This window comes from Plectropomus leopardus, chromosome 18 (genome assembly GCF_026936395.1).
Source record: "Plectropomus leopardus strain MGB_pleo_1.0 chromosome 18, ASM2693639v1, whole genome shotgun sequence".
NCBI classification, from domain to species: Eukaryota; Metazoa; Chordata; class Actinopteri; order Perciformes; family Serranidae; genus Plectropomus; species Plectropomus leopardus.
In genome coordinates this window covers 29,536,243-29,546,609 of record NC_142193.1, presented here as the reverse complement: position 1 = coordinate 29,546,609, position 10,367 = coordinate 29,536,243, and the positions used below count along the sequence as shown (strand labels likewise).

Here is a 10,367-nt window from a genome sequence, read left to right as displayed (position 1 = left end):
TATGAGAAGATCAAAATCAATAGTAGCAATAGCGGAAATAATATTAAGAGTTAGAGTCCAAGCAGGTCTTTTGCAAATAAAAATAATTGTACAATACAGTACAATATACAGTCTTTTTAATTAGACATTTTACTGTTTTTTTCTTCCCAAAATGTTTTAACTTTTTACTGAAAATATTCCGACACTCTTCTGGCAATTGTTTGACTTTTCCCTAAAATCTTAAAATGCTTAAATTAAAAAGATGAAAGTATTTGCCACCCTTTTTAAAAAACAAACAAACAAACAAAAAACATAATTACCTCTTCGGTGGAAATAAATGGGTTTTGAGTGTTGAGCCAAAGTTCAACTGGGGAACCTGGGAAGAAATTAAAGGATTGTTGACATATAGAATATTGACAGACGTATCTGTCAAGTCATTTGTTGATCCCATTGAGGATGTCATCCTGAAGAGGACAAATAACGTGAATTTAAGAGTTACGAAACAAACTGTGGACACCCACAAGTAAATAAAATGTTCCAAATCATCTGGTTTGAAGTCCAAATGTTGTCTCCGGATGGGGACGGCGACGGTCTATAAGACTGGCAGCTGGCCGACTCTAGCAGACGTTCAATATTTAAATAATAGCAACGTGCCCAACATGAAGCACTGGTCCAGTGCGCACGGGGCTGTCAACATCATAGTTTTGTGGGGAGAGGAGATTATTGCATGGTCACCTTCCATATGTCATTTCTTAAATCAACTAAAATACAAAATATACAAGTTAAACTTTCTAAAATAACACTAACAACAGTCCATAAAGTCATTCACCCACAGCTTTTATCTTCACATTACTACTTCCTGAAATATGCTTGGTCACATCTCATAAAAAAAAAAAAAAAAAAACCATGTTATTTTAGGTTCAAAGTCTCTAACCTTTCTGGGTCCATAAGATAGTTTACCGTGAGATTTACATCAGAGTTTGGAGATAAAGTGCAAATAAAGAGATAAAACTTGAAAACAACAACCTTGAACTGAGCAGATAGAGCGTCATATAGCTAAAAAAAAAAAAACACACCTGTGAGACAGTTTGTGATTGAAACAGAAAAAAATCCAGATGTTTTCTCTGAACGTATCTCATGGAAGAGGAAAAAGAAGCTAAAGAACGAGGGGAAATATGTTGGTCGCAGTAATGAGTAAACATGTTGACCCTGTTATTATCACAGGAAGGGTTAGTCATTCATATAAAGCACCCCTGGATAGTCTGTGTTGACTGTTTGCACAGAAATGCATAGAAGCAATTGATGTTTCAAAGAAATGCATACAGTCTGTCTCGTCATAGCTGAGCCGAGCACGTGAGAAACCCTCTCAAAAAAAATCCGTGCTGCTTTTTTTCTTCCCGTCAGAGCTGAAGATCTGCCTCACAGAGGCTGCAAAGAGAATTCAAGGTCTGAGCCGCCACGCTGCAGCCAGAGGTGAAATATGTAAAACCATCGTGGAGACCGCTAAAGAGGGAGCAGCCAGATGGAAATAATAGAGACAAAGTATATGTGATACAGATGCACAGCAGAAGTTCCCAGATTCTTTACATACTGGAGTGTTTCCAGCAAACATAAGAGACTTTAACTGCATGTGAAAGAGTCGAAATTTCACGCTGATGCTGCTAAACGACCTGGATAAGCAAAACAGACCATCTGCAAAAGGCTGTTTCTATATTCTCAACGCCTGACCTTAGATCTGCTACGAAACAGACAAAACAATTCGCCGAAAACCAACCACAACAGAAGAGCCAGTGTTCACATTTTCTGTCTCATAGTGAGCAGCTGGAGGAGTTTTCTTCAGACAATTTTCTGTTTTATTTTTAAAGTTACACCTTAATATGTCAGCAGTCGCATGTTGTTTTTTTTTCAGAAAAGAATAGAAAGTCTTTATTGTCATTATATAAGAACAATGAAATTTAAGGAGCTGCTCCTGAGGTGCACCAGCAATATACACTATAAGACATTCAAGACATTTATTATAAGACTTTTAACGAGCCCATAAAAACACTTTAAAAACGATTTAAAAACTATTCACATGTACATTCGAATAATATCTAACAAATAAGCGCCCCACAAATGACATCATTAGATGATGTGCTTAAGATTAATTAATGTACTTAAGTTGCATTAGTTAAGTTTAGGAAAAGAAACATGGTTCCATCACATTACATACTTTATATAAGTTATGTACTTACTGTAAAGATAAGCAGGTTAGATTTAAAAACGTTAAGTTACGTAGGATAGGTTTCGGAAAAGAAACATGGTCGTGCATCATCACGTTACGTAATTAACGTAAAATTATATACATAACGTTATGTTACGTAGGCTAGGTTTAAGAAAGTAAAGTTGCGTATGTTAGGTTTAGGAAAAGAAACGTGTTTGGGCGTCGTCAAGTTATGCACTTAAGGTAAAGCTACTTACTCACCGAAAACTTACGTAGGTTAGGTTTAGAAAACTTAAGTTACAGAGTGTAAGTTCAGGAGAGGAAACCCGGTTTGGCTTCGTCAGGTTACATATTTAACATAGTTATGATGTAAAGTTAAGTAGGTTTAGGAAAACTATCGCGGTCGTCACATTACTTACTTTAGGTAAAGCTTCAGACTCGGCGTTACGTCAGGTAGCCTACTTATCGTAACGTTAAACCCAGTCTCACTCCGAAAGGCGTCACATTGTGACCGTCCACGTCAATTTATAATGTGTCCAGTAACCCCGCTGCGTCAACGTTTGACGAGGTCGGAGTAATAACGGGTTGCGTAACCACGCAATATTACGGAGCGCGAGTGCGTCTCAAAGGTGGATGAGTCTCACAAACAACCAACTTCTGTGCTGCAGTACTGTGTCCATCACAAGATAATTTTAATTAGAAGATGAATGAATCACTGAATATAAGTATAAATTAGCAGAAAATTGAAAAATCCAAGTAAAGTACAAGTACCTTGACATAAGTTCAGTACTTGAATACACTGAGTTTTGATAGATTCGGTTTCTACGAATGCTCTCTGTCGAGGGATTAAACCTCTATCTCTCTATCAGGGGTGAAACAGCGGAGGGTAGTGTGTGTGTTTACGTGTGTGTGTTTACGTGTGTGTACATGTGTGAATATGTTTTGGGGTTCAGCAAACAGAGCAATCAGCCCACATCTCATCGGGAAGTCAAAGGTTAACGTCGGCACAGTTCAGAAACCCTTTCATGTTTCCCGGTCGGCCGGCCGAAGGACCCAGTTTCAGCAGAGGCCTGAAAATTCCTTGTCACTTCTTATTAAATGCACTCGATGCGCGGTACAGCGGGGTTAGAGGCGGCGGCTTCGCTCTCTGAGGAAGTCCCGCACGAGACGGAAAGAGTGTCTTGTACAGTATTTTGTTTCTGGTGCTGCTTAAAGTAACAGTAATGTAGTTGTGTTTACATATCAGCAGTGAAAGACATATTTATCATTTATTAACTAAAAATCAAATACAACGCGCTCACTCCCCGACTGAAAGTACTTATTAACTAGTAAAAGAGCAGAAGTATTGCCACCAAAATGTAATTTTGTAAGTATTGATCATGCAGAGTGGTCCCTGTTATTTTGTGATATTATATAAAATGCCGGGTTTCAAATGGAGACCAGAATTTTTCTGGTGCCAAGATCTCGTCCCGTCACCTACAGACCATCATACTGATGATTGTAACGTATTTCACTGATAAAACAGACATATTACACACCTGTCTACAAGAACGTAAGTAAAGTAAAGTAACTTTATGTAGAGCAATTAACTTTGGGAAGTAAAAAACGCGACAAAACACAATCATGTTTGTTTTTCTAAAACAATGTAACTTTACGTAAAGTAAGTAGTATGTTTTTTTTTAAAAATTTTTTGGGGCTCTTATTGCCTTTAATTGACAGGACAGTGTGAGCATGAAAGGGGTAGAGAGAGAGGGAGAGACATGCAGCAAATGGCCGAGGCTGGGCTTGAACCTGCGGCCGCTGCGATGAGGACACAGCCTCTGCACATGGGGCGCCACTCTATCCACTGAGCCACCAGCGCCCTGTAAGTAATCTGTTAAGTAAATACCGTCGTGGTAAGTACATAATGTAGCTGCAGAAGCCTACGTTACCTTTGGGGGCCACTTTTGTAAAATGACAGAAGGCCAGGGGCCAGTCGCAGTAGCCCCGTTCATGTTTCGAGGATTTTAGGACATTTCTAGGATTTTAGGGTGTTTCTTAAGATTTCAGAACATTTCTAGGATTTGAGGAAATTTCTAGGACTTAAGTTTCTAGGATTTTTATGGGACATTTCATTTTTAGACATTCCCAGGAATTTAGGACATTTCTAGATTTTAAGGACCTTTCTAGGAATTCAGGATGTTTCTATGATTTTAAGACATTTCTCCGATTTTAGGACGTTTCTCCAATTTTTGGATATTTTTTCAGTTTCAGGACATTTCTCGGTTTTTAGGAGATTTCTAGGATTTCTAGGATTTTAGGATGTTACCTTATGTATACTGAAAATACAAAAACAATTCCCAGTGAGAATCAGTTTATTTTTATGGTGAATTGGAAAATGGTTAGTGTGGCCAAATTTGACCAGCTGGCTGTAATATGAGCATCACTGCATTACTTTACCAGTAATTATTATCCAGTACTATTATATATGATTCTTAAATGGACCATTCTTTATAAATAGTACTTTCACTTTTTCTACTTTACATAGGCGTTGTCAGTGTTTGAGAGGGAAGCATGGGACATGTTCCCCTCAATATTTTGAGAATGTGCATTTGCCCCAGCTGGCCCAGCTCCACATAAACACCTGAGAGTGCATGATGCTATTCTTTTTCGACGACCTGCTCGAACACGACTTACAGACGTGTTCGAGCAGGTCGAACACGACTTACAGACGCAACTATGCCTTCGGTTAAGTAGGTGATGACAGTTTGCAACTTCAAAAGCAACACACTGCTGCAGGGGTAACCTTTATCTTAAGGCCAACAAGGAAATTTGCATTTTGCTGGTTCCTCTGTCAAAAAGCCTGTGGGATTTCTCCATTGGATCTGGGATTATTGCAGAAATTAAATGGCAAACAAAAAAAAGATGATACATATGTTGTTCAGCAAAAGGGTTTTGCTCTGACATCATTGCATCGTGGTCGAAAGACAGTTGGTGCTTCTGTTTTTCGTCGAGGCAGCTGGAAACTTGGCATCTGCACTGAGCTTGTCCTCGTGTGCCCCCCCGACACTCAGTCTATGCATTTAGAGCAGGCGGGTTTGTGTAATGACAAATGTGAAGTAAGAAGCAGATTACTGGCACAGAAATATGCTCGAGTAAAGAGTAGAAGTACAGTTTTTTTCTTGTAAGTACATTAAAGTAATAGTTCTTTAACCCTTTGAAAGCCAAACAAATTGGCTTGATTACTTTCAAAAACGTATGAAGGTAGAAACAAGCAACTAAAAAGCAAAAAGCTGCTACTAAAATGGCAAAATTACACTTTTTTTTTTTTTAATGGGAAATTGCTTCACTCTGTTTTTAACAGTTTAAATCACTCGGTCAGTTTGTTTTCGCGAGGAAGAGACCTCTGCAGATAATTCAGCTCTCAATAAAAACAACGAACACTGAAGAAACTCTAACCAGGAGACGTTTTACCTGATAACAGTCTGTGATCTTCGGGATCTTCGGCCCTGACACACCAAGCTGACGCTCCGCCGTTGATCAATGTCGTGACGACTATGAGCGTCTGTTGTCCTCGTCGCTGTGGTGCGTCCCGCACCGTTGGCCCTCGCTGGCGTCAGTCAGGTCTTTTCCCGCCAGTTCAGCGCGTTGAATCAGCGGCGGTGGGACCCGTCAGTGAAGGAAGTCGCTCTGATTGGCCGTTCAGCTCAGCACACGAGAAGAGAAACAGAAGTCATGACCTGGATTGACATGAGCTTTATTGAGCTGCAGTCAGATGCCTTTTACAAACTATTGCTTAATGTCCTGCAAATTGCAAAAAAAAAAAATATTGTAGCCTATATTTAGGGAATATTTTCTTTAAAGCTGGTAAAAAAAAAAAATCCTGATAAATATATTTATAATTTTATTTATATATATTTTTTTAAAACACTTTTTTTCACAGAACTATATCATAATTATATATTTAAAATTATTTTGCAGAATGATTATAATTTGTAAGCAGTTTTGTTTTTCCATTTCCATGTTTTCTTTTTTTTTTTAACTTTGCCATTTGTTTAGATTCTTTGTTTGTTTGGGGTTTTTTGTTTCTTTTTTCTTTGTTTGGGGCTAATTTTGAGCTAATTTCCTTGTATTTTTTTAGTAAACTCTGCCTTATTTCTGGAGCATTCCCTCTTAAGCTGCTCATTGTCTTCTCTCCATATTTTTGAAAGAAATTAGGGCAGTTTTAAAGGGTTGAGCAAGATTTTGAATGCAGATTTTTTAGCAGCATCAGTAGAGTACATCACTGTGGTATTACCTTTACTTCTCCCAGAACCGCAGAGAGCATGTGAGGTGAACTTCCTCTCTCTGACTTTAATTCACCAGAGACAGAGGACACTCGTCCACTACGACTGTCTCTCATTAAGCACAATCTCAGCCTCCTCACCTCACCCTCTGTTCACAGATCTGGTTCGTCCAGTATGCGTCTCTGTTCACATTCGCCGCTCCTGAAAAAATAAACACTGTGTTGGCTGCAATTGATTTTCCGTTTCTCTCTCCGGCTTTAAGTTCAAATCAGGTTCTTCCAGATGCAGCTGAGCATGTTTTTGGCTCCAGAATAATAATAGGAGGAGAAGGAGGGGGAACGCAATCCCAGAGTTTGTCTCTATGTTAAAAAAAGAAGTAAATCACAAATCATGAGACTCACTCACACACTTTGTGGGTGTCTGAGAGCTAACTGTGTGCTTGTAGATAAGTGCAGACTGTGGTGCACATCCGTGTAGGAATATGGTTTTGTTTTGTATGCTTTCTTTTGTTTTTTTTGAGAACTATTTTTGTATTTTTAATTCTTTCTTAGAATAACTTTTATTTTTTCTTAGAATTACTTGGGGTTTTTTTTTCAAATTATTTTTCTCAGAATTACTTATGTATTTTTAATTTTCTTGTGTTTTTAACTTTTTATTAGAATTACTTGCATATTTTTCTTTGTGTAATTTCTTATTATTTATGTTTTTAGTAATGTTCTTATATATATGCATATGTATATGAGACATAATTTGATGTCCGTGAGTTACATTTTAAGTGGAAAATGAAATGAATAAAAAGAATAAAAAGAGATATTCTGGGCTGACATTGGATATTTTAGACATAATTTTGTGTGTTTAGCCATCAGTCTTGCAGTGAAAACGCCACCTGGCAGCTCAGGGACACATTTCTGGATCACCCGGCTCTCTGTGGCTCGTGGAGAGGGAGTGGCTGCACAGATAGAGAGCGCTCCCCACTGAATAACCTTTTTCTGAGAAGAAGTTTGGCCGAATCACATTGGCCCTGGAAAAGAAGATAACACTGACACTGTGTAGAGAGGGGATGAAACAATAAAAAGGTCGAGGGGGGAAAGTTGTTGCAAAGATCATGTCCTTGTTAGATTCAGTCATTTCTTAGAAGGACACACAGGGCGGCTGTGTAATCTTTCACGAGTCATACAAACACATGTAAATATTTATGGTGGAAACAGCCAATGAATCTTGATTAAAAAATGACAGCCACAACTGTTCAAACATGCGTTCACACAGGAAAATGAGCCTGCAGGGAGACTCATGCTGGGGGGACGGTTCCTGTAAGACTCAGCCGAGGCATGAGAAATCACCCACACAGCAAATTCATAGCAGATATGACCCGTCATGTTTGTTCAGGTGCCGACAAAATCACGTGAGGGAGAGGAGAATATGTGTGTCAGTGTCAAGGAGTAACCCCCGAGGAGTTAGGAAACATAAGATCAGAAGATTAGAGATCAGGAGCTAACCCTGCCGGGCTTCTGTAGCCGCCATGGTATGGAAGCCATTAAGAGACAGAAATATTTGAATTTTAGCAGCAACTGAATACTTAGCATTGCAATTAAAACATCACAAAATTCAAAGTGTTGAAAAATCTACTTCTAAACCATGTATCTAGATGTATTAATTTAACTTAAACTTTTTGAAATCATGATATTACATTTCTCGATTTGCAACTTCAAAAGCTGAACCTGAAATTATGTCATTATTATTTCATTATATATATTGTGTTATATTATTTCACAAATTCAGATGCAAAAATTCAAGTTTAATCGCCCGAAAAGAAAAACAGATTGGTCAAATGTAATTGCACAATTTCAGATCTAAAAATTTAAGTTGAAAAGAAAAAATAAAATTTGATTGGACAAAACTTTAAGACTGCCTATCCTGTCTTGGGTGGCCAATAAAATTTGAGTAATTTTTTTAAAATGATTTTTTTCTTATTTTATTATTATTTTTGGGAATTATTCTTTTTTTAAAGTATTTTTCTGAATTTGTGAACACAGGGAAAGAAAAAAAAACAAACAATGTTTTAAGTAATTAGATTTGAATTTTCCAACGTGAATTTTTAGATCTAAAATTGACCGATGTAATTTAAGCAAGCCAAGTCTATTTTTTTAAGTGATTAAACTTGAATTTTTGTATCTGAATTTGTGAACACTGCCAAAATAAATAGATAAATAATAATAATTCAGCTTCGTGTTTGAAACTGCAAATCAAAACTTTAATATTTTACATTTTAAAAATTAAAATTAAAATAAGACACATGGTTTTCAAAGTAAAATATTTGATTGCTATGAATTTAGTGCTGTTTGTCACTGTTATAATACAAATACTTGTGTCTCTTATTAGCTTCCATACATAGAGAGTATTTGAAGAGATGTAGACAGAAATACCTCCTCTGGTCGTCTTGAAGCTGTTTCATCAGTCTGTTATTTTAACAACATTGGTGGGATCAGAAGACCAACGTCTCTCATGAATCTTCATCAGGGGCCAAACCAGAGTGCTGGACTGCAAACCAGTTTTTATTTCCAAACATAATCCAGGACTGGTAATCAGGCTGTAATCTGTATCACCTGCTGCTGCCTGGTTCAGTTTCATGTTATGGCCCCACCTGGTGGTTGAATTAAAACATAGCAATCCAACCAAAAATCAAAATAATTTCAAACAAATTGTATCAAAACAAAACAATAACAGTTAAAACTTACCTTGTAATGAAACGTCTCATGTCTAGCTCTTCATTAAAGAGGAACAGCACCTAAATAAAAAAAATTAAACGTTATTTTCATGGGAACGTCAATCAACTACAACAGTAACAATGGTTAACGTGAAATAACAGAAAAAGTTAAAGTTAGTTAAAAATAATGGATAACTTTTAAACAGCTGAACATAATTACCCCAAAGTAAGAGAAAAAGAGTGGGAATAATTTTCTAAAAGTGATAAACTTTAAATAGTTAACAAAAAGTTATGAAGTTTAATTTTTAAAGTAACGTATAGACGGTTTAATTAGAAAATGATGGATAAACAGTTGAAATGGTTAACATCAGCAAAAACGAATGAAAAACACATTTTGCATAGTTATCAAAAAAGTAATGTCTTAACAGTTGAAATATTTGCTAAAAGTAATGAATAAAAAGTTAAGCTAATAATAATAGATACACAGTAAACGGTAAAGTAATGCATAAACACTAGACATACTTGCTAAAAATAATGGATTAACTGATCAAATAGCTAAAATTAACAGATAAACATAATGCTAAAAGTAATGGATAAACAGTTAACATTTGCTATAAGTGGGCTACTTAAAAAAACAGTTAAAATTGCTTGAAGTAATAGAAACAGTTAAAGTAGTTTGCTAAAAGTAATGGATAAACCGTTAAGAGAGTTAACTAGAGTAATGGAAAGTCTTTAACATTAGCTACAAGTATGCTAATAAAAACAGTTGACAGTGCTATAAGGTAACATAAACAGTTAAAATAGTTAGCTAAAAGTAACGATAAATAGTTAACATTTGCTGAATGTAGGGTAATAAAAAACAGTTGCAATTGCTTTAAGTAACAGATAAAAAAAATAAATTAGCTGCTAAAAGTAATGGATATACAGTTAAAACAGTTAGCTAAAAGTAGGCTACTAAAAAAAAATAAAGAGTTGAAATTGCTAAAAAAAAGTAACAGATAAACCGTAAAAATAGCTAGCTAAACGTTATTTGGTTTAAGTACTGAGCTAAAAGTAATGGATAAACACTTAAGATAGCGACTTAAAACTAAACCAAAATATCAACAGCTCAACTGAATGAAAAATTAGCGTCGACTTAAATAAAATTAAGGGGTAAGTCTAGAAAAAAACCATAACAGAAGCTAAGAATTGAAGTGAAAAATGACTTTCATAAAAA

At 36.3% G+C, this 10,367-nt stretch overlaps 1 long non-coding RNA gene across 3 annotated transcripts; it reads right to left on the bottom strand.

Moving 5' to 3' along the window:
- Positions 1 to 299: 299 nt before the first annotated feature.
- Positions 300 to 9,038, bottom strand: LOC148186531 (uncharacterized). Of its 3 annotated transcripts, none has more exons than XR_015779614.1 (3): positions 8,871 to 9,038; positions 5,636 to 6,648; positions 300 to 355 (listed from the first exon to the last, which is right to left on the bottom strand). It is a non-coding gene; the product is annotated as an uncharacterized LOC148186531 (long non-coding RNA). The 3 variants fall into 3 exon arrangements; XR_015779616.1 differs by having other exon boundaries at positions 5,636 to 5,867; XR_015779615.1 differs by lacking the exon at positions 300 to 355 and adding an exon at positions 4,963 to 5,236.
- Positions 9,039 to 10,367: the final 1,329 nt, after the last annotated feature.